The 22,083-nt window shown below is 47.3% G+C and overlaps 1 protein-coding gene and 1 long non-coding RNA gene across 10 annotated transcripts in view; one reads left to right on the top strand and one right to left on the bottom strand.

Moving 5' to 3' along the window:
• Positions 1-664: 664 nt before the first annotated feature.
• Positions 665-19,870, bottom strand: LOC106969699 (uncharacterized). Of its 8 annotated transcripts, none has more exons than XR_008292305.1 (7): positions 17,057-17,353; positions 15,560-15,878; positions 14,905-14,983; positions 12,353-12,422; positions 9,785-9,966; positions 4,173-4,353; positions 665-1,758 (listed from the first exon to the last, which is right to left on the bottom strand). It is a non-coding gene; the product is annotated as an uncharacterized LOC106969699 (long non-coding RNA). The 8 variants fall into 8 exon arrangements; XR_008292304.1 differs by adding an exon at positions 10,074-10,158 and having other exon boundaries at positions 14,905-15,878; XR_008292303.1 differs by adding an exon at positions 10,074-10,158 and having other exon boundaries at positions 12,331-12,422; positions 14,905-15,878.
• The window catches only part of ANXA11 (annexin A11), a 43,727-nt gene continuing 39,099 nt past the window's right edge, over positions 17,456-22,083 (top strand). Inside the window, exon 1 of one of the 2 annotated variants that reach the window (XM_027062416.2) lies at positions 17,456-17,607. The gene's annotated coding sequence lies outside the window, so the exon portion shown is untranslated. The remainder of the gene's footprint in view (positions 17,608-22,083) is intronic. The other variant, XM_027062415.2, reaches the window with a different exon arrangement.

The following is a 22,083-nucleotide window of genomic DNA, read 5'->3' on the forward strand; positions in this document are numbered from 1 at the left end:
ATGATACCTATCATATTCCATAACTCCAGTGGGGGGACATTATACCAGGGTGATGGGCATGGCAGTCATCTTAGAAGTCTGCCTGCTACGACTGCATTACCATTAATAACTTCTCTCCTGCAAAAGACATTTATAAGAAGGTGGAAAGGCAAGCTACAGAGTGGGATAAACATTTTCCAATATACATAGTTGATAAAAGAGTTGTATCTCCAAATATATTTTTAAACTCCTACAGATTAATAAGAAAAGACAAAACAAAAACAGAAATAAGCATTTCAGAGAAGGAATGCAAAAGAACAAATGTAAGAAAACATGCTCATTATTGATTGGGGAGAAATGAATGAAAAAACCCAGTAATACACCATTGTGCCCCCACCAAATCAGCAAAACTGTAGAAAAGCTGATAGCATCAAGTACTTGCAATGAATTTGGAGTAATGGGAACTTACACACACTTCCAATGTGAGTTCCCATCGCTGCGATCTCTTGGGATAATGAATTGCAATTAACCGTAAAGTTGAAAATGCACATGGTCTACAACCCAACAATTCCACCCCCTGGGTCATACTTGACAGAAATATATGTGCATGGATGTCCAAAGCAGTAAAAGCCTGGGAACAATAGGAAACAATTCAAATGCCATCCACAGCAGAACGTATAAAGAAATGATAATATATTCATATAATGGATGACTTCAGAGGCAACTATATGGTTCCATTTCTTAAAACTGGTGGGGACAACGCAGGCGTTGGTTCCAGTCTTCCTTCAAGAAGTCTTTCCGACTCCACTGTCCCTTCCCCTGAACAGAAGTCAGAGGAGGGCAGGTGCTTAGCGATCTGGAGCCTAGCCCACAGTGTCACAAACACGGGCACAAGGGAAGAGGACATCTGTCAGACTTTCCAAGGGCTTCTCTTGATGCCCTCCTCCTTTCCTTCCCAGTGCCCATCTGTAATATTCTCTGCATCTTTCAAGATCCTTGGAGACCATCCTAGTCCACGCACCTGATGAGAACCTGAAGCTCAGAGAGGTCAAAGGGTGTGCTTGAGGCACACAGGCACAGGGAGGCGGCCCTGGCTCCCTGCGGTCCGTGTCCTCCTTATTGGCAGCATCCAGGGCTAGGTCATATCTCTGTTCATAGCATCCTTGAAGATAGTCCCTTATAACCAGTAGGTGCTCAGCAAATGCCTCCTCCTCCCTCCAGGTCCTTAGCTAACTTTGAACGAGAGCTTTGCAAAACTATTAATTTGATGCTGCTACACAGGAAATGACCAGCAGATGACAGCATTTACCTTTCCCGGCTCCTCACTCTTCCCCAATTGGAAGCACAAGGGGAGAAAAGTTGGCTTTTCCGTTCTCCAGACTCTGCCGTCAGGGCGTCCAGAGTGCCTATTGCTCCCATTTGAGGCTCTCATCTGCCTACTCCTTTGCTGAAATCAACATATATCTGCAGAAGCTCCAGTTTTAGCCGCAGAAGGAGAGCACAAGGGGTATGCAACCACAACACGAACGCTTTTACTCTCTACAGAGCCTTATGAAATGCTGCGATACAGTGGGCGGGGAAGGAGGCTTACTCAAGGTTCCCATTTTCATTCGGGGAAACTGAGGCTCAGAGAGGCAAGCCAATGGGCTCAAACTCACACAGCATGGTCAAATTTTCTGATTCCTACTCCAGCGCATCATGTTCATTTTACCACATCCGTTCTCAAAGGCAAAACCTTCCCTGAAGGCATTTTTCAGCTCATACATACAGACAGGAGATCTGAAAGTTAAAAAAATCATCCAAAATGCTATATGGTGACTAACAAAGGAACAGCACAGAAAAGGTGTGGGGGCTCAGAGGAGCAAACCTTACCCTTTTCAGGGTGGGGGCGTGTGAAGAACTGTGAGGTCAGGGAAGAGCTCCTGGAAAGAGAGGAGCTCTTACTCTTGAAAGCAGTCAAGACATACAAAAGGAAAGGAGCCGTGGCGCAAGTTGTAGATCAGGATGCCAAATGTGTGGCCTGGGTCTGCTACTCTCCTTGTTCTTCCACACCCTCCAGCACCCATGCCCATGGCAGACATCATTAATCAATTGCGGGACTCCCCACCCTGAGCTCAGTGCCTGCCCAGAATCCATTTTAGCACAGGGCTCCAGGCATCCGCTACCAACCCACAGCAGATGGAAGGCAGATGAAGCCTCTTTGTGCCTCCCCACCCTGCTCTGTGGCCTCCCTGCTTGCCCACTATCCTTTACTGCGCACTTAACTGGGTGCCTGGAGCTGTGCGGAGTCCTTTACACAAGCCTTCCATTTAATCCACTTGACCACAAAGCCCCAGTTTTACAAATAGGCAAAACTGAGGTATAGAGGTGCTAAAAACCTCCAGGTGGCAGCACCAGGATGCAACCCCGAGCCTGTGTGTCTCCAAAGCCCATGCTCTGAAAGTGCCAGAGAGTTGTGATAAGCCACTGGGGGGGTTCAGGGGGGCTGTAATTGAGGTCAAATTTTCTGATGGGAAGGTAATGACAAGACTAACTGGTCTGCAGTGGACACTGAGTCCCACAAAACACAGGGCATCGGAGATGCTTTGTTTGTTCATGCATTCCTGGGACATGTATTTACTAAGCACCTACTATATGCCAGATACCTTCTATGCTGGGAGCAGAGCGGTTAACAAATGTAACAAGACACCTCACCCTCAGTTGGGGAAGTCTAACAAATGAGTGAGTCGGCCTTACTATTTGTCAGGTGCTGTGGGGAAAAATAAAGGGTGGAGAGGGCCATAAAGAGCTATAAGGGCTTTCCAGTCTGGAAGATAAGGGATGGCCTGAGGGCCTGAACTGTTTGGAGCGACTGAGGCAAATCAAAATAAAGCCTTAAAGATAAGATGGATCCTGATGCTCTCTAGGCAAATAATGGTGGTGAAGAGTAAGCTGGGGAGGAGAGATGAGGGCCTTCCAGCAACATGTGGAGCTCCTAAGGCCTTCTTCACTCTACCAAAGGTGATGTGGCTGGGGGAAGGGCAGCCTTATTCAGAACACACAGGCTCCTGGGCCCCCTTCTGGTTCTGCTAGATGTGGGATGGAGGCAGGGTTCCATTCATGCATCATACATTTGAGCACCTAATGGAATCGATTTCATTCTTTGGACATCTCTGACCACTGCCAACAGCCGGCCCTTTCGATGAGGTTGGAGCAGGGCGAGAGATGAATTTTCAGCCTCTGGGCCCTTACTCTCAACAGGGCCATGAGTGGGAACTTAGCGTGCCACGAACAGTAGAAAGTATGGAAACTGGCGTCTGTCACTCCCAACAAGTAGCTTGGTGTTTAGTTGGTGGAGGAAAATGACTGGCCTTGAGTCTGTGTAGTAACCCAGGAAGCCTGATGTTCAGAGCACAATGCCCCCTGTGTGCCCAAGCTGACAGATTAGCTAGGGGTTGGGGGAAATGAATATGCAAATAAAAAAAAAAAAAAAGGCCTTGCCCTGCTGGAGTCTTCAGGTCTCCCTTGGGTGCATGACCAATACAGAAGGGAATGGAGAAGGAGGAAGAAATGTCACCCTCCATAACTAGGACAGGGTTTTGAAAGTCTCTTGGTTGATTCTTTCATGCCACCTTGCCCCACCTCCCCCGGAGTTAGTTCAGTGCTTTATGGAGGCTTTCTTGTGGCTGTGGGGAACCATGAGTGGTGTTCTTCACTTAGGGTCTGTGAACATTCTAGAAGTATCTGCCCCCCAGCCCCACCCCACCAAGCAGGGTGGATTAGTACACATATATGCACATGCATGAACATATGTATCCACACGTATGTGTTTCCAACTTTCTTCAAATGCCGCTGGTTATCAACTTACTACTTTTCAGCTCCAAATTCACCCAAGAATATGTGCTGTGTGGTAACGGGCAGAATCCCCATAAGCATCTTTCCTTTACAGTGAGCATAAAACATTATGCTGGGAGAACTCTGCAGGAGAAGGGGCTTTGGCTGCTGGTTTTGGCAAGTGTAGGACATCCTATGGTGCCCTTCCCCAGCTACGTGCCCAGGAGGTCCCCCAGAGACCTTAGAGTCCTGTCCAGCCTGGTGATCACCTTCCCATGACCCTCCCGACACTGACACTGTGTGTTCCGTGCTGCCCATCTAACACTGCTGCCTGACTCCTTCTACATGTCCGCAGCCCCACCTTCCAGGTTGTGACTCACCTAGGCTCCCGCAGATTGCTTCATCCTTATCTGCAACCAAAGAGCAGTTGTGGCCAATGCACCGGGAAATTTCTCCGCCGTCCAAGGGGCTGCCACGAATCTTTCTCCAATAAGGCCTGATCCACAGTTTGGAGAGGTGGACCCCTTCCGAGGTTGTCCTTCCTTGGGAAGCCTTCCTCAACTGTAGGGAGAGTAGCCCTGTAAGGCTCTCTTTACATCCTATAGTTACTCTTTCATCATCGCGTAATATTCTTTATATTACACGTCCATTGCTTAAACCCCTATGTGGTTTCTGTCTCCTGACTGGACCCAGACTGATACAGCACTGGTGGCTCCCAAAAGATCCACCACACCTAGTCCCAGGTAAAACAAAAATATAGAACTCTTAGCTCATTGTTGAGCACAGAGAAAATAATAAATCTAAGTGGCTATGTTACCAATGTATGTTAGAGATGGACATCAGTTCCCCTGTTACCAAAGTGCTGGCAGCTCTGGGGACTCTCTCTTAGGCATTTCCTCCTGCCTGCTTGACTTGAGCAACATTCTCTCCTGGGGCGGCAGTAAAGTAAGAAATTAGAGCAATCATTTATAGACCACACACTTCATATTAAATGGTGTGTTAAGAGTTTGATATGTACAGGGGCGCACCTGGGTGGCTCAGTTGGTTAAGCATCCAACTTCGCCTCAGGTCATGATCTCACGGTTGGTGAGTTCGAGCCTCTGTGCTGATAGCTCAGAGCATAGAGCCTGCTTTGGATTCTGTGTCTCCCTCTCTCTCTGCCCCTCCCCTGCTTGCTCTCTCTCTCTCTCTCTCTCTCTCTCTCTCTCAAAAATAAATAAATATTAAAAAATTAAAAAAAAGAGTTTTATATGTATTATTTGTCCCATTTGGAGACAGAAAAAGATTAAGGACTAAAGAAGTTAGAAAGTTGCCCAAGGTTTCATAGCTGGCTCAGGAAGAGCTGGAATTTGAACCCCAGTATATCCTATTCCAAAGCCCAAACTCTTAACCACCATGATGCATTTCTTCATAGCAAACATCTACTGTGGCATCAAGCTCTGTGGCAGATGATTCACAGTAGTTACATAATGTGTCTCCGTAACAACTGTGTTTGGCAAGCAGTGTTTTCGTTCCTACCTTACAGATGACGAGACTAGATTTCTTACCCACGGCCACTCAGCTATTGAGCATGGAGGCAGAATTTGAAATTGGCCCTCTGACTCCAGAGCTATACTTGCAACATCTACGGTTCCCTGGCTCCCATAACAGAAGCAAACACTGGAATCTAGATCTGGAGACCGAGGTGGGTGAAGCATTGGAAAGCAATTGGCCCCTAACTTCCCATATGGTGGCCATTTGTTTCCAACCATGCCATGTGTGATAAAAGATAGAAAGCTGGTGAGGGAAGAGGGTAGAGAGCTAGATGGGCCTCTCTCCCCATGTCATCGCCCCACTATACCTGATCCTAACCCCAACCCTACATGAGAGGGATAATCTGCAGGCACTTCTATAAGATGGTTTGGAGAGACCTATGTTGGTCTCCAACCCTTGTCCCGGGGGGGGATTCCCTGACACTCAACATGGCAGGCACATCCTCCAGAGAACCTTGCCAACACCCGTGCTCTGATTCCATTTCACCAACTATGCCAATGTGTGATTAGTCCCCTTTGTACAGTCTCACGCATGTTTATCAACCTAGCTGTAAGACCTAGCAGCAGAGGGAGATGTGACCTATTATAAGGGGAGGGAAATATGACCTATTATAAGATCCAGAGTATTTGTAAGTTGCTAAAAAAAATGCAACTATTCCATAATTGCAGATACATGAGACCAATTAGTGCATTCACTTCTACAAATGGTCCTCATGGAGAGGCCACTGTGGGCATGAGAAGCAATGTGCTCAACAGCATCCCTACAACAGACAACGGATCAATGTTCAAAGCCATATTTTGCATAATGTCCCTCAGTAGAGATTGAGGGACATTGACCCAAACACAATCCACTAAAAGTCGGTTGTCAAGAAGCCATGAGAGGCAGTCAAGCACACAAGTCTGATGCTCTGGCTGAATTGGTGATATATTTAAGAACATGTGTCTAGAGACTGAATAAAATACATATTTTGTAGGCACTCGTCCACAAACAGCATTTCTTTTAACCAAGCTTTTTAAAAAAGTCCATTGTGGCCATGAGGTTGAGATTCTACTTGGAATGTTGGTACTCTCCATTGCCATTTAAGACATGAGCCACATGCTTTCATAATAAATGGAGCTGGAACTTCGATTCAAGCCTCTTATGAAAACTCAGGTGCCAGCAAGAATGTGTTCCTCGAGCAAAGGCCAACACACATCCCCTCCAAAGTGTGTCCTCAAGGCAGTCCTTGCTGGCAGAGCCACGAGCTGCTTTAGGAGAAACTGAGAGTTCCCTAACAATGCAACAAGTGAGTAATTGAGGCCCCGCAGTTCCACATCATAACGTGTGTTGGCAATAAAACTCAGCCTGGAGAAACTGTACAGGAGATGGGTAACCATACACCCTATTTGGCGACACATATAAAAACCTGCAGCACATTTCATTTTGAACAACAGACCCTGCTAGTTAAACTGGTTGTGAAATGCACTCCCAAGGTAACTAAACGAGGTAACTTACTATTAATAATTCTTTTCTATAAACCCCCTAAGGTTGGAGGGTATCTATTAAAATGATTGTTTCAGATCCAAAATCAGTAGCCCTTGTATTTGGAGGTAATAAGATAGCGGTATCGATTGCCTATTAAGACCATTCTGAGTTCATGATGTCAAAAGCAGATAATTTGCATCCCAGAGAACTCTTAGCTTTCTGTTGTCAAGTACAGAGCAGATGGCACAGTACTACCACATTTAACAACCTGTGTGGCACGGATGCCGACCCTTCGGAACCCACACTGGCAGGCGGGCTGCACCGAGCTCGGTAGGAAAACATACCTCTAACCCATCCAAAAGTGGTGTCAGGTGGTTAACGGTAAAGTTAAAAGTTAAAGAAGCCATCTTTGATCCAGCTTTGTTTTACCCACCTGGCAATTACAAATAGCATAGTCCGTATTTTCCCCTATATATCATGTCAAAGGCTGGAAAAGGATCAGCAAAAGTCACGAACCATTTAATATAACTTTTGGCAGATTTTGCCACCACACCCTACAAATTATAGCAGATGACTGTGCTCACAGGCTGTGAGCTGGGCAAGTGGGCCAGGTTTGCAGATTATTAAGCAAAAGCCAAGCATATGGATCTCGCTTATACATGTGGAGTAGGGTGACCAGCTCATCCTGGCTTGCCAGACACCTTCCAGTTTTAGTAAGGAATGTCCCGTGTCCTGGGAAACCCCTTGCTCCCTGGCAAACCAGGACGGTTGGTCACCCTCTTCAGAGGCCTTCCTCCCAGGATGGTGATCCTAGGCTGGACATTCGCATTTAGGGATGAGGCACACGATGGTAAATGGAATCTGCATGGCTGTAGGGCTTGTTGGCCAATGGTGTTCACTGGAGGGTGTTTAAGCATCAATCAGCTTTTGCATTGAGGGAATCAGTAAATATCAGCCACTGGAGGACATTTGTCTGGGCGGCTCATTTTCTCCCCAGGGGAATCCTTCAGTTCCCTGTTTGCGGATTGCCTACTTCTTGGAGACTAGGGTCCCAGCGTTCAATATGCAGATTTTTGTTGGATCCTTGTTTAGCCCCATACTCTACTTCCTCCTCACAAATTCATTGTGCCTTACATGTCCCATTCTGTAGTCCCCACAGTTCAATTTATATGACAAATGAGTCCCCTGTCTCCATAGGTGGGGGGAACCTCTGCTGAAGGGGGCAGGGAAAATGAGTAGGGTTTCTGCCTATGTCCCTGTTCCCATACTCATTGCAGCCTCATACTCTAGCTTACATCTGTAAGGCTAAGCCTGGCTGAGATTCTGGGGGTGGGTGGGGAGAATCAGCTGACTTCTTGATTTCTCCCTCTATTCTGGGGGTGGGTGGGGAGAATCAGCTGACTTCTTGATTTCTCCCTCTAGTGCACCCAAGTTAAAGCATCCTCCATTCTATCGAATCAGTTACCACTCCTCCATATAATTTCTGTCTTCAAAAAGTGTGTTGAAATTTTGTCTACCATTTTCTTCTCTCTTGTTCCTTTTGTTTTTGCAGGTTTCCTCTATTGCCATGGTGTTGGGATTTGGGGAGGGAGAGGAAATAAACTTGTGTTGCCAATCAACCACATTTCACTGGACATCCATTGCTCTAGTCTCTTTCTGCAACACTTAATGGATGGATCATGGCCCTTCTGGAACTATCTTCCATGTCTGTTATCTTTTCTCCATTCTATTTATTAATCCCTTTCTGTTTTCAGGGAAAATTGCTTCGTCCAATCTGCTAGTTCATTCGTTCTTCAGCTGCATATGTTCTACTACTTAGCTCATCCACTTGGCGTGATTTTCTCTCTTTAATTATAAATATATTTTTGGAGATGCCTGGGTGGTTCAGTCAGTTAAACGTCCAACTTCGGCTCAGGTCATGATCTCACGGTTCATGGGTTCGAGCCCCATGTTGGACTCTGTGCCGAAAGCTCAGAGCCTGGAGCCTGCTTCAGACCTGGGTCTCCCTCTCTCTCTGCCCCTCCCCCACTCACGTTGTCTCTCTCTCCTTCTCAAAAATAAATAAACATTAAAAAAAATTTTTTTAAATAAATATATTTTTCATTTCCAACATCTCTAATTGGTTCTTTTTCATCTTCTCTTATTTGAGAAAATTAGTTATACTTACTTCAAAGCTCAGTACCAGTTGTTCTATTTGCTTTTTTTAATCTTTGACTCTGGAGGCAGGCAGAATTGTATGGCTGTATGGCTGTAAAGCCGTATGGCTTTGCAGGAAGTTACTTAATCACTTACACCTTAGCTTACCCCTTTGTAAAATGGGATAAAAATAGTCTTACCCTAAAAGATTTCTGGTAGGGTTAAAGTTTTTACATTTTTTTCAATGTTTATTTATTTTTGAGAGAGAGAGAGAGACAGAGCGCGAGAGGGGAAGGGCCAGGAAGAGAGGGAGACCCAGAATCCGAAGCAGGCTCCAGGCTCTGAGCTGTCACCAAAGAGCCCTATGCGGGCTCGAACTCACCAACTGTGAGATCATGACCTGAGCCGAAGTCAGATGCTTCACTGACTGAACCATCCAGGTGTCCCTAAAGTTTAAATACATGTAATACGGGGCACTGTGGCTGGCTTAGTCGGTTAAGCATCTGACTCTTGATTTCGGCTCAGGTCATGATCTCACTGTTCATGAATTTGAGCCCCACGTCAGGCTCTGTTCTGATGGTGCAGAGCCTGCAGGGATTCTCTCTTTCCCTCTCTCTCTCTGTTCCCTCCTCCCAAAGCAAATAAGCTTAAATTTTTTTTTTAATAAATATATTCAATATGTTTAGAATAGTGCCTAGCATATAAATGCTCAGTAAACATTAGCAATGATTATGTTTCTTCAGTTATAAATCTTCCTTTCATGGCGTTGGTGCTTCTCAAAGGGTATTTAATTTTTTGGTAGTGAACTCATGTTTGGCCAGGAGATTTCCTGCAAAAAAGATCTGTTTGAGTAACTTACTGTGATGAAGGGGTGAAAGCCACTTTGCAAATGTGTGCACCACACATTCAGAATGTGCAGGATGGGCAGGATGGATCCTTGGGTGGATGCTCTCATACTTGGTCTTTGGAGCTTAGCTGCTACCCTTTCTTCCTTGGCTTTGCCATCCATCTGGGCCTCATCCTATCTCCACTCCTTCATGCCTAGAGACAGATACTCCTGTCACGGCCATCTTGTCTCCAAGGTTGGATTTAAGGAGATGTTGAGGAGTCCACTCATCTAGCTGCTCCCAAGGGGGTGCTTATCTCACCTGCCAATCAATAGCCCATTAGCTCCTTCTTGTCCCAGGCCTCCCCCACCTCAGGCATGGAGCGTCCTTGTTGCTGCTCCTGCTTCTGTAATATATAGTACAGTATACACATTCCAGAATATGAGGTGTAATGTACAGTACAGGATACACACTCCAGAATATAAGCACCGTTTGCTCATGTGCTCGGCTGAAATGTTATATCTCATCCTGTCTACTTTCAGTCTCTCAGAAATTGCTCAGTGCTTCTGCTCCTCTGAACATTCCTTGTCCTCTTTTTTAAAAATACCAATTTTTGTCCTTTCCTCTCATTTTTGGAGTTTGGGGCTGCGGAGAGAGACGAGAGCAGGTGTTCAGTCCACTAGGGTGAAAGAGGAGGTCAGAGAGCTTCTAGAAAAGATGACAGTTAAGCAGAGTCTTGGAGGATGAGCAGGAGCAACCAAAGTGAAAAGTGGAGAGAAGGGTTCTGCAGGCTGAGGGGACAGCATGAGCAAAGGTATGGGGACATGACAGGGCAGGACGGGGAGGATGGATTGTAAGCAAGTCGACATTTTGAGAGAGGCAAGACTTGCATGCATTGCAAAAGGAGAGGCGGGGCATTGGCTGATGGGGCAGGGTAAGAGCTTAACCTCATCCTGGAGAGCTCACGATGGGCCTAAAAGAGTGACACAGTCACATGTGCATCTTATACCGCCCTGGAGGACAGATCTGAGGAGAATGAGACTGGGGCCAGTAAGAGCAGTTAGAAAGGCCCTGCAGGAGTCCAGGTGAGAAACCACAAGGGCCTGGAAACTACAACAGCAGTGCTTAAGGGGCGGAGAGTATGGGTCAGACGCAAAAAAATGCAGAGAAATCTATCTATAGGGAGGCTTTTCTGATAGTATGTTTTCTTCCGTAGAATAGAAAGGGATGCCAATCTTCTTCTAGTATGGTCATATGGTTTTGTAGAATTTGCACAAGTAAGCTACTTGAGTTGCAAACAATTAATACTGCTGGTAGAGTCATGTTGTAGGGGTGAGGGGCAGGCTGCCCAAAAGGTACCCCAATGGAATATAGATTATTTTGAGCTGAAGCTACTTGGGAAGCAGCAGGTGCAAGACACTTAGACCCTCCTCTGTCCCCCAGAGAGCAGGAAACAAATCTCCCATACAAAAGGTACCCTCCCTGTGCTAAGAAGTAAAAAGACATCCTCATCACCAGATAGGAACTTTAAAGCCAAGAAGGCTATAGAAACAAACCTTGTTACTTCTTTATTTTTATTTTTTTTTTAGTAGGCTCCACGCCCAATGTGGTGCTCGAACTCACAACACTGTGATCAAGAGTCATATGCTCTACTGACTGAGCCAGCCAGGTGTCCTGGGCCAGGAGATTTCTAGGCATTTTAAGTTTTCTTGTGCAATGTCTAATCTTAAATATTTCTTGAATCGATACCGTATTTTCCAGCTTGTCATAGATGTTCTTATTGTAGTGGTAAATTGAGTTTTGTATCATCTGATGTAGTTCATATAAAAGTCACCCTAGGGGCACTTGGGTGGCTCAGTTGGTTGAGCGTCTGACTTCGGCTCAGGTCATGATCTCTTGGTTTGTGGATTGAAGCCCCACATCGGGCTCTGTGCTGTCAGTGAAGAGCCTGCTTTGGATCCTCTGTCTCCCTCGCTCTCTGCCCCTCCCCCACTTGTGCTCTTTCTTTCAAAAATGAATAAACATTAAGAAAAAAAAGTCATGCTAAAATTTTGTCTTTCTTGGTGTGCGCATCTAGAATTTACAGACTCCATCAGTATAAAACACATGGCATAAGTTGAGATGTGACACAGTGAGGTGCAGAAAGCATTTAATTCACACACTGCACTCCTATAGTTTGTGCCTTATTACACAGAATTCTAGTAAAATATATATTTTTTTATTTTTTTTCAACGTTTTTTATTTATTTTGGGACAGAGAGAGACAGAGCATGAACGGGGGAGGGGCAGAGAGAGAGGGAGACACAGAATCGGAAACGGGCTCCAGGCTCCGAGCCATCAGCCCAGAGCCCGACGCGGGGCTCGAACTCACGGACCGCGAGATCGTGACCTGGCTGAAGTCGGACGCTCAACCGACTGCGCCACCCAGGTGCCCCTAAAATATATTTCTTGAAACCGTTTTTAAAAAAGATGTATTTATATCTGTTTGTATATTACAATTTTCTATGTTGCCTTATTGAGTATATTCCCTATAAGAGAGAGCTTCCATTTTAAACAGGCGTGGAGTAGAATAGACTTACATGCTTAAAACTCCATACGTACAATGGTTGGAAGAGTTTTCCATAGACTAGTTTCTGGTTCCGAAGATGTCAAATCTTGTTTCTGCATATTTCTGAAAACAGGTGTTACAGGACATGTTTGTTATTGAGCCACCTCTGGTTCTGCTGGCTGAATCAGAGCCACGTCCATAGAAACCATTTTCTACGTGGGAAGATTAGCAATAATGTTAAGTACACACAGAAGTGATTGCACACGGCATAAACATTTCCTACTAAGTCCTAACTAAGTGTATCTCCAGCTCACTTTATTTTTTTATTTTTATTTTTTTTAGCTAAATCCCAAAAATGCCTATGGCCCCTCCAACACGAGAGGGTTTTGGAGAACTCAGGGTAGAATGAGCCAGATGTCTTAACTGTTTGTACTTAAAATAGCTTACCTTTGCAAACTCTACAAGAACATTGGACCACAGAAAAGTTTGCTAAGCTTCTCCCATGAGGAGCCCACAGACGTGAGGGACACTACTGTGGTATCTCACCAGAGATACAGAACCCAAGAAAAAAAGCAGGTTGAGGGGAAAAGATGGTTCATTTTTTGACATTATAGATTTGAATTTTTTGAGGGATATCCTGGGAAGGGTGTCTTGTAAGTAGTTATTTATTCATACATTTTTAATTCTAGTATCACCTCTCTGTTTAACCAAAGAAAATTCAAACAATTCAAAGGGAAGTAGGAAAGGAAAAAAAAAAAGGAAACAAGGAGAAAGTATAATTCACAGATATTCAAAATATTAAGCCACCTGCATGGCCCGTTTGCTGACCAATTAGAGAGTTGGAAAAGGTGCTGTAGGCCCCCTCTGATAAGCATTGCCCCTTTTGTTGCTAGGTCAGGGGAATGTCAGGGGTGGGGGCCCTGTGAGGTCTCAAGGCAACAGCTATTTACCAAGCAGGATGGAAGAATTTCAATTTTTTACAATTTACAGCATTTTATTAATGTGTTTTAGGTGAATATCAGCCCTGAGTGTGTGTGTGTGTGTGTGTGTGTGTGTAACCAAAACAAGGGGCAGAAATAAGTCCAAATATTTCTGTAATCATTATTCATATAAACTAAACTCGCCAATTAAAAGCAGATACTCAGAGGGCACCTGGGTAGCTCAGTCAGTTAAGCATCTGACTCTTGATTTCAGCTTAGGTCATGATCTCGCTGTTAGTGAGTTGAACCCTGGGTTAGGCTCTGCGCTGACAATGTGGGGCCTGCTTGGGATTCTCTGTCTCCCTCTCTCTCTCCTCCCCTCCCTCTCTCTCTCCCCAAAACAAATAAACTTAAAAAAGAGCAGATACTCAGATGGATTTTTTTTTTAAGATTGGTACAAAAAATTGTATGTCATTTCCAGGAGACGAACCTAAAGAAGAGTAAAGCCTGAAAAAAGAGAGGGAAAACATATGAGACAAATACTATCTTAGATAGCAATACTGATATCAGGCATCACAATTTTTCAAGGAGAAAAGCAATAAAAGAAGATAAGTCATCAAAAGATAAAGCAATTATGAACTTACGTGAACCTAATAATTTGTTCTCAAAATTATAGTGCAAAATGAGACCAAATTACAGAGAACATTGGTAAAGTACAATAAAAGTAGAAAACATTAAATCGACTCTCTCAGAAATCAGCAGATTGAATGGAAAAAAGCCTGGGGTATAAACAAGCTAAATAACTAGATTAGCAAACTGGATGGAGAAATACTAGAATCTTGTGCCTTTACAAAAACTGGGACATTAAAAAAAAAAAAGTCTGTCTCTCAGGTCACAAAGAAGTCTCAACAAATTCTAAAAAGAGCACATTTTCTCATCTCCAAGCATTAAAATTAGAAACCTACGACAAAATGTTTTCTTAAAAAGCCATGACTGTGAAACAAAAATGGAAACACACTTCTAAATAATCCATGAATTAGGGATAAAATCCTAATGGAAAAAAAAAAAAACCACCGAAATATTTATAACTGAGAGATAACAAAAGCATGGCATATTAAAAACTTGTGATATGTAGTTAAAGCAGGATGTAGAAGGAGATTTATAGTCTTATATATATTTATTATAAAGCAACAACAGAAAGATTTGGAAAATAAATGGCCCTAAAGTTCAACTCTAGAAACCAGAGAAAGAGCACTAGGGCAAATCCAAAGAAAGAAGGAACAAACCCACAAAGATAAAAGCAGAAATGAAAGCAATAGATACTTGGGGGGGGGGGGGAGAGAATAAACATGATTTTGAAAATTAAAAGTCGATTGAAAAGTCTGGCCAGACAGATCAGCATCCCATCCTCTACACTGGCTGCTCATCCACCCAGAACGATGCTTTTTACAAGCCTGTATTTTGTGAGGTATTTACGATTTGTTTCCCCACATGAGAAGAGATGGGAGTCTAGAGGAAGAGAATTTCCTTTTGTCCCTCTCTGTGGCACCCAGCAGAGGGCTGTCACATTGGCCATACTCAATCATTGTCGAATGACTCAATGTAAGAACGATCAGAAGAGTCTCCTACTATTATTCCGGGCTGTGCCGCCCCGGACTTATCATAAGGCACTTACTCTCCCTTACCTCATTTGATGCTTGTTAGCAGCTCCTTTCAGCGATGAAGCAGTGATTACAAGTTTTCATAGATCATTTTGAAGATTTTCTAGGCGAGAAAACCAAGGCTCAAAGAACCTGTAACTTCAAGTGACAGAACCCAGGTGCTTGCACACCAAACCTAGAGTCGTTTCCCCCACCCGAGTGTTCCCACCGAGTCGGAGCTCCACACACGTTTGTTGAAAGTAAACGGTTGAGTCACAGTAAGGGGAGCACAGTGGTAGCTATTCACCATCCTGGCCTTGAAGAGCTCAGTTCCGATGCCAGAAAGTGTGTGCTACGTGCAGAAGGAATTCCAACCCTGATTTGTTTATTCTTTTTTTTTAAGGTAGTATTTAAAGAGGCAGTCGCTCATCTACGAAAAAAGTGAGCCATTCGAAGAAGCTTGCCTTTGAGGCCGCCGGGACGCGCGGCGCCGGGGCAGGGTGCCCAGGCAGAGGCCTGGTGGGCGCCAGGTGACCTTCCCGGACAAAACCCCCGGCCCAGAGCGCGCCGGGCGACGGAAGCTTCCTCGGAACCCCGCGGGCTCGGTGGGAGCTTCACCCCGACGCCCGTTCCTGTGTCGCCGCGGGCGCCCCCAGCGCAGTAATTCCCAACCTTGGCAGAGTCTCCAGGTGCCACTGACCTCGGCCTCTCTTCTGCTGGGGGTGGGGGCGGGGCATTTCCTCCGTGTCGCACTGGAGCCTTTGGCCATGGTTTCAGGCTCACCCGGCCACTCATCTCTAAAAAATGCAGTCCAGCTCCGAAAAAGGGCCGCGCCTTGCTGGGAGGGGTGTTGCAGAGGCCGTGGAAAATGACTGGGTCCCCGGGGTTCGGAGTCTGGAGGCAGCAGGCTGCGGGAGGGCGCGGCTGCCGCAAGGCACCCACACCCCTGCCCCCTGCAGAGCCGAGGCCAGAGTCTCCCCTTTGGCCTACTGCGCCCAGTCTTTCCCACTCCGTGCGCTCTGAAAAATGGAAACAGGACCAGCAGCGCTGTTTGCAATAGCCCCAAACCTGCAGCAACCTAAATGTCCTTCCCTAAGGAGCTAGGTGACACGCACGATGGCGCGCACCATGCAATCCTTAGGAAGAATCAAGTAGATCAAGGTACGCTTGCGGGGAAAGACCCTGCAAGATGCAATGAGTAAAACACATTGGAAAAAAAATTACTGCAATTATCATTTTAAACAGTACATCTAGGTGAATATATTCACCTAGAGTAGAAGTAGAGTGTTGCAGAGAGAAGGATCTGGAAGGGCACGCCTAAAAGTCTTGGGAGAGTAAAGAATTTCAGTTTCTAAAAACTGCTTTTAAATTACCATTTGTTCATTTATTACCTGTGTAACATTTTTTTCAAAAATAAACTTAAAAAAATTTTTTTAAGAATTTTAACTATTCTTTTTAAGAATAGTTTTTATATTGGGGCACCTGGGTGGCCCAATCGGTTAAACGTCTGACGTGGGCTCAGGTCATGTTCTCACAGTTGGTGAGCTCGAGCTCTCCCCCAACCCCCAAGCATGCTTCGGATTCTGAGTCTCCCTCTTTCTCTCTGTCTGTCCCCTGCTCGTGCTCTGTCTCAAAAATAAACATTAAAAAAAATAGTTTTCTATTTACAGAAAAAAAGAAGTTAATACTTGGTTTCTTCTATTATTAGCATCTTCTATTAGTATGGTGCTTTTGCTACAATGAATGAGCCAATACTGATGCCTTATTAACTGACGTCCATACTTTATTCAGATTTCCTTAGTTCTTACCTAATGTCCTTTTACCAGGATCCCATCCAGGATACCACACTACATTATTTTCCTATCTCCGTAGGCTTTCTTGGCTGTAACAACGTGTTTGCAGACTTTCCTTGGTTTTGATGACCTTGACAATTTAGAGGAGTATTGGCCAAGTAGTTTGTAGAACATCCCTCAACCAGGGTTTGGCTGGTGTTTTTCCCATAGACTGGGAATATGTATTCTTGGGAGGAAGACCACAATCGGCACCTACTCTCACCGCTGATTTCTCTCTCTTGATGTTGACCTTGATCACCTGGCTAAGGTAGTTTGCTGGGTTTCTCCACTGTACAGCCACTCGTCCTACCCCCACCATTTCCATACGGTTGCGTGGCCATTTTAGCGTGCAAAGTGTTCTTTACCTTAAGGAGAGTCGCTAACAACGGTACACAGGCCAGAGGGGGCTTGGGGAACGCCCGCCCCGAGATCGCGGCGCAGGGCGTGCCCGGCGGAGAGCGAGACCGTCGGAGAAGGCGGGCGGAGCTGCTACTTCTCGCCGACCTCCGAGAGCCCGCGGGATCCCCTGCCGGTTAAAGAGAGCCGGCAAGCCGGAGTGTTTCTTCCCCGGCCTCAGGAGTAAGCTCTCAGCTCTTCAGCCCTCTGGGCTAGGACCTAGGGGCGGGGCCACAGATCGGGCCCGCCCCCCGCCCCGCCCCGCCCCCAGTGCGAGCGGCTCCGCCCCGGGGCGCGCTGGGGCCCAGCCGAGTTTTCCGCCCGCCGGGCTCCTCCTCCCGCCCCGCCCTGGGTGTTGCGGAGCCCAAGTGCCTGAAGTGCCCCGAGTGCCCAGAAAGCCGGAGTGGGACAGAGCTCCAAGCCGACCGAGGAGCCGCGGCCGGACGCCCGCGGAGAGAGACGCCGCTGCCTGCGGCCCCCTTTGTCCCTCGCGGCCCCCACCCCTGTGGTCAGTGGCCAGGTAAGTGAGGGCTGCCCGAGCCGCGGCGGGGCGGCGGCAGAGACCGGGCGGCTGCAGTGCGTGGTGGCCCTCCCGGTGAGGCCCGGGACTACCCCGCGCTCGCTCTCGCCCCCGCCCTGCGGCTTCCTGGTTGCAACGCATGGTGGTGGGGGGAGGATGATGGTGTCGGGCTGTCGGTTCCGGACGGGCTGCGTCGGCCTGGCTGTCAGTAGATGGCTGCCCTCCCTGTGGGGTGGGAGGTGCCTAGGCCGGGCCCCCGTCGCCAGGACCACGTGATTGTGTTGCTCGGCAGGGGTCTGGGGCTCTGCAGGTTCGGGGTCGGCTTGAGACGACTGGGTGAACTTGCGACCGGGTGAATCTGTGACCAGAAGGCGACTGGCTGGTATGGGGATGGCCTATGGCCCGGGCCCCTCTGACCTAGCTGAGTTCTCGAGAGTGTATGTGCCCTTCCCGGAAAGGCTTGTGCTAAGGAGAGCTAGTAGGGGAGGCTGGCTTCAGGAACTTTCCTTCTGAACCGGGGAGGACGCAAATCCTGGGAGCTGCGGCTGTTGGAGAGTGTTTGTAAGGCACTTTGAGAGAATGCGGAACCGTCCGGGGCACTGTGTTCACCAGTGTATTTACCTTCTCTGCCTTTCCCCTCGAGCACAGTTTCAGGGAGGGGTTCTTGAACTTTTCTCTCCCCCTGGGCCCTACCCAGCCCTTTGAAGGCTTAAATAGGCAGGAACCAAGTCTATTGGCTTAAAGGACAGTTGTGAAGTTCCCCTTCCGAGGAGGGGAGTTAAGCTAGCCAATTCTAGCCCAAGACGGTTACAGTTGGCCCCGGGAGCATTTATGTCCCCCCCTCCCCTCTCCCCATCAGTGACCTTGCTATGGAGATTGGGTGTTTTAAGACACTCTGGGTATCCTAGGTAGCCAGACCCTCTGCTCCCTCTCCTGAGCCCCCGCTTTGCTCCTGGCTGCCCTGACCTAGGCATGGACTGGTGCTGTGGGGGTGAGCCTCTTCCCTGCTCACGGAACAAGGAACAAAACTTGCAGGGGAGGGCAGGGCTGAGTCCAGGAGCTGGACCGGCAGGGTGTGTTCTCTTGCTCACTCCTAAATGGCTCTCATTATGTTCCTTCATTCCTTCCTTGCTAAAGTCAATTGTTGGGGATTCCAAGAGGATTGACAGTGCTCCTTCCCTCAAAGGCACTCTCTGTGCTTCTAGGTGGTCCCTGACAAGACCGGCCAAGTGAGGTGCCAGGGAAATTTGTTGCTTTGGCATTGGGTGCTCAGTCCCTGGGGTCCCGCATCCCTCCCTAATCTTGTCTCTTACTAGTCTCCGTGCCTTGGTTTCCTCATCGTTTAAGTGAAGGTAATAATAGTACCTACCTTACAGGGTCACTGAGAATTCAGTGAGTTATTATGTTACAACCATACTACCCAGGCGTTGACCTGAACTGGTGACTGGTACACCATACTCCTGTGCTCCAGGTGGATAGCACCCACAGTAGGTAAAGCTTACAGCAGGGCCTGGTGCATAAATCATAATCTGTGTCAGCCGTAATAATAATACAATAATAATAGCTGTTGTTTCTTTCGTGCAGCTGAAGGTTCAGATTGAACTGCCCTTCTGCCAGTTCCTTTGTTTCAGTTCATGTCGTTCTGTCCTCCTGGAATGCCCTCCTTCCCCATTTCTGCCCATTATTCACCACCCTCCCGAGAGCCCTCCGGGTGCCTCCTCCTAGCAGAAAGGGACACGATATCCCCTGAGCCCACAAAGCCCTCCTCCTCCACTCCTTTGGCACCACTGTTCAGTACTCACCTTGCTTGGTATTTGTATGACCACGTGTCTTGTTTCTGCCCTGTCCTTCCTCTTTGGAGGGTAGGGTCTGTTTCTTATCCATCTCTGGTCTCACAATACCCAGGATGGGCCTTGCCTAATGTATGTGCTCAGCAGATGTTAGCTGCTTGAAAGAGGCAGGCCAGAGAAGCAAGGTTTTCTTTGATATTAGACCTTGAAGGCTGGGTTTGGATCGGTTTTAAAAAAAAAAAAAAAAAAAAAGGAGAATGAAATAGAAATAAGTTCAGACTGAGAGGTGAGAGTAGGAGATGGCTGAGAGTCCTCTTTGATTCCCTTATGTAGCCAGGGCAAGGGTGACAGAGCCCATCCTGGATTGCTGTACCTAGAAGGCCAAGATCGATTAGTGATGCCTTGGTCTTGTGATTCAGGGGAGGATGGGTAGTTCCTGGTGACAGCAGTAAGAATCTAGCCAGAATAGGTTAGTGTGGGTTCTTGGCAATTTGCTGTTCACTGCAGAATGGGGCGGGGGGGGGGGGGGGGGGGGGGAGGTGAAGGAGAGGCGGGGGGGGGGGGGGGGAAGCCAGTGTAGGCAGGAGGTAAATGTAGAAACAAAATCTGTGCTGAGTGCTGGATGTTCAGAGGACCCAGAGCCTTTCTGGAACTCCCCCTCCTTCCTCTTGCATTCACCTCCTTCTCTCTCTCCTTAGCTTCTGTCTTTCCCCCTTAAGCCTGAGCAGCTCCAGGCACTTGGTCCCATGGGGAGCACTCAGGGAGGAGTCTGTGTGCGGGTGTGCTACACAGTCACCACCAGGCAAGCCGACAGGTTTCCCCGGATTTTTCTGTACAGCACCTTCTTGATGCTATTGTCTCCTGGAGCATTGGGAGTTTGAATGATCCTAGATAGGAAAGTCCTTAGGGGAAATGAAAAAAACTGAAGTTTCTTTGTTGGAAATTTGCATTGTTAAAGGGAGTTGTTGAAACTCAGTGGAACTTTCTAGTAACTACCGGAACCATACCACCGTAGGCCTACTGACTCTGGCCCCTTTGCCCCACAAAATAACCGTCTGATGTCACCCGGTGGCTTGTATTTGGGAGGATCCTAACAGTACTGCCTGAACAGTGACTCAGATACACTGATGGGAGAAAGTAACGGGGTGAGGGCAAAAAAGGAGTCGATAGACAGAGTTCTCATCCGTTGTGGGTCACTTGGGACAAGCCATGGAGCCACACGGGGTCCCAGTGTTCTGAATGGTAAAAATGCCTACCTCAGATGGTTGATTGCAGAAACTGTTTGCAAAGGGAGTTTAAGATCAGTTAGGATGTAGTGATGACAATGTTGATACCCCTGAGGGTGTTACTGTAATGAGACTTGAAACGGGATTGGAGTGTACAGGTGGTTGAGTCCTGCTTCTGTGATCCCTTAGTGTCTGGTCTTCCATGGGCTTGTGCTCCTGAAAGTGCCACGCCTTAGCAGAAAAGAAGGAAAGAATTGCTCCTGAAATTGAGAGGAAAGTCCCATGGCGCCAGCCTTTGACACCTACAGCCTGGGGAGAGGCTGGCCAGGAGGACAGTGAGATGAGAGGAATCTGAGTGAAGGTGGAGAGGAGAAACCCAGAGGAGGGTAGCAGGGTGGGGGGAGCATGTGGCAGGTTAAGCCCGCGAGTGGCATCTCTGGCGGGGTGGGGGGGGGGGCGGGAGAGGATGTTTTTGTGGGGGGGCTGGTGATAGCAGATGTGAGCGTGCTGTGTCCACCTAAAAGGTCATGGCTATTTTTAGGAAGTGGGTGACAAGGCGTGTTTCTGTTGAACTCAACATTAGTGAGCACCCACTGTCTGCCTAGCGTTGTGCTGTGTGCATAAAAGCAAAGGCCACCCCAGCCACCCTAGGTTGTCCCCCCTGGATTCCCCTGGAGACCTGGAACACTGGATGAGAACCAGGTCTGGAGAGTGGGCGTGATCATGAGTTCAGTCTTGGACATGTAGCGTTTGAGGTGCCTCTGAGGTACCAAGTAGGCAGGTATGTGGGGGGCTTTGGAGGGGTCTGGGCTAGAGGGACATTTTTTTGTCCGGATTGTGTCTGATTTAAGGCATGATGAGATTGAGGAACTCACCTTGAAAGCTGAGTAAAGGAAGATGAGCCTATAAAGGAGCCAGAAAAAGAGCAGTCCATGAGGGGGAAGGAAAAGCAGGACAGTGTCAGATCACAGAGGCCAGGGTGAGTCCACCTCAGTAGGAGGAATGGCCAGCGGTGTCCATTGTTGCTGTGGGAAGTGACAAGGAGGATATTCGGCACTTTATTTAGCCAGGGCAGTTTTGGTGGGATGTTGGAGCAGAAGCCAGACTGGAATGAATGGGTGCACGAGCTGTAGGAGGTGGGGATCTGGGGATACTGAGTGTAGACAGGCTTTGAAAATGTTGGCTTTGAAAGGAAGAAGAGGGATTGGGTGGTGCTGCAGGAGGCCTGCACTGAGGGGATATTTGTTTCTGTTTCTCAATTCATTCTTTTATTCCCATTCCACCCAGGAAGTTAGCACAGTGGGTGGCCTGCAGGGTCTCTCCCTGTGTCCCTCTGTGTCATGTAGACAAAGGCACCTGTAAATGTTTGCTTCTTTCACAGAATGGATTCGTACTGCACACCTTACTCTGTAGCTTTTGTTTTTGATTAGTTTATCACAGGCAGTGACTCTGGGTTTGCA

The sequence above is a fragment of the Acinonyx jubatus genome, chromosome D2 (genome assembly GCF_027475565.1).
Source record: "Acinonyx jubatus isolate Ajub_Pintada_27869175 chromosome D2, VMU_Ajub_asm_v1.0, whole genome shotgun sequence".
Classification (NCBI taxonomy): Eukaryota; Metazoa; Chordata; class Mammalia; order Carnivora; family Felidae; genus Acinonyx; species Acinonyx jubatus.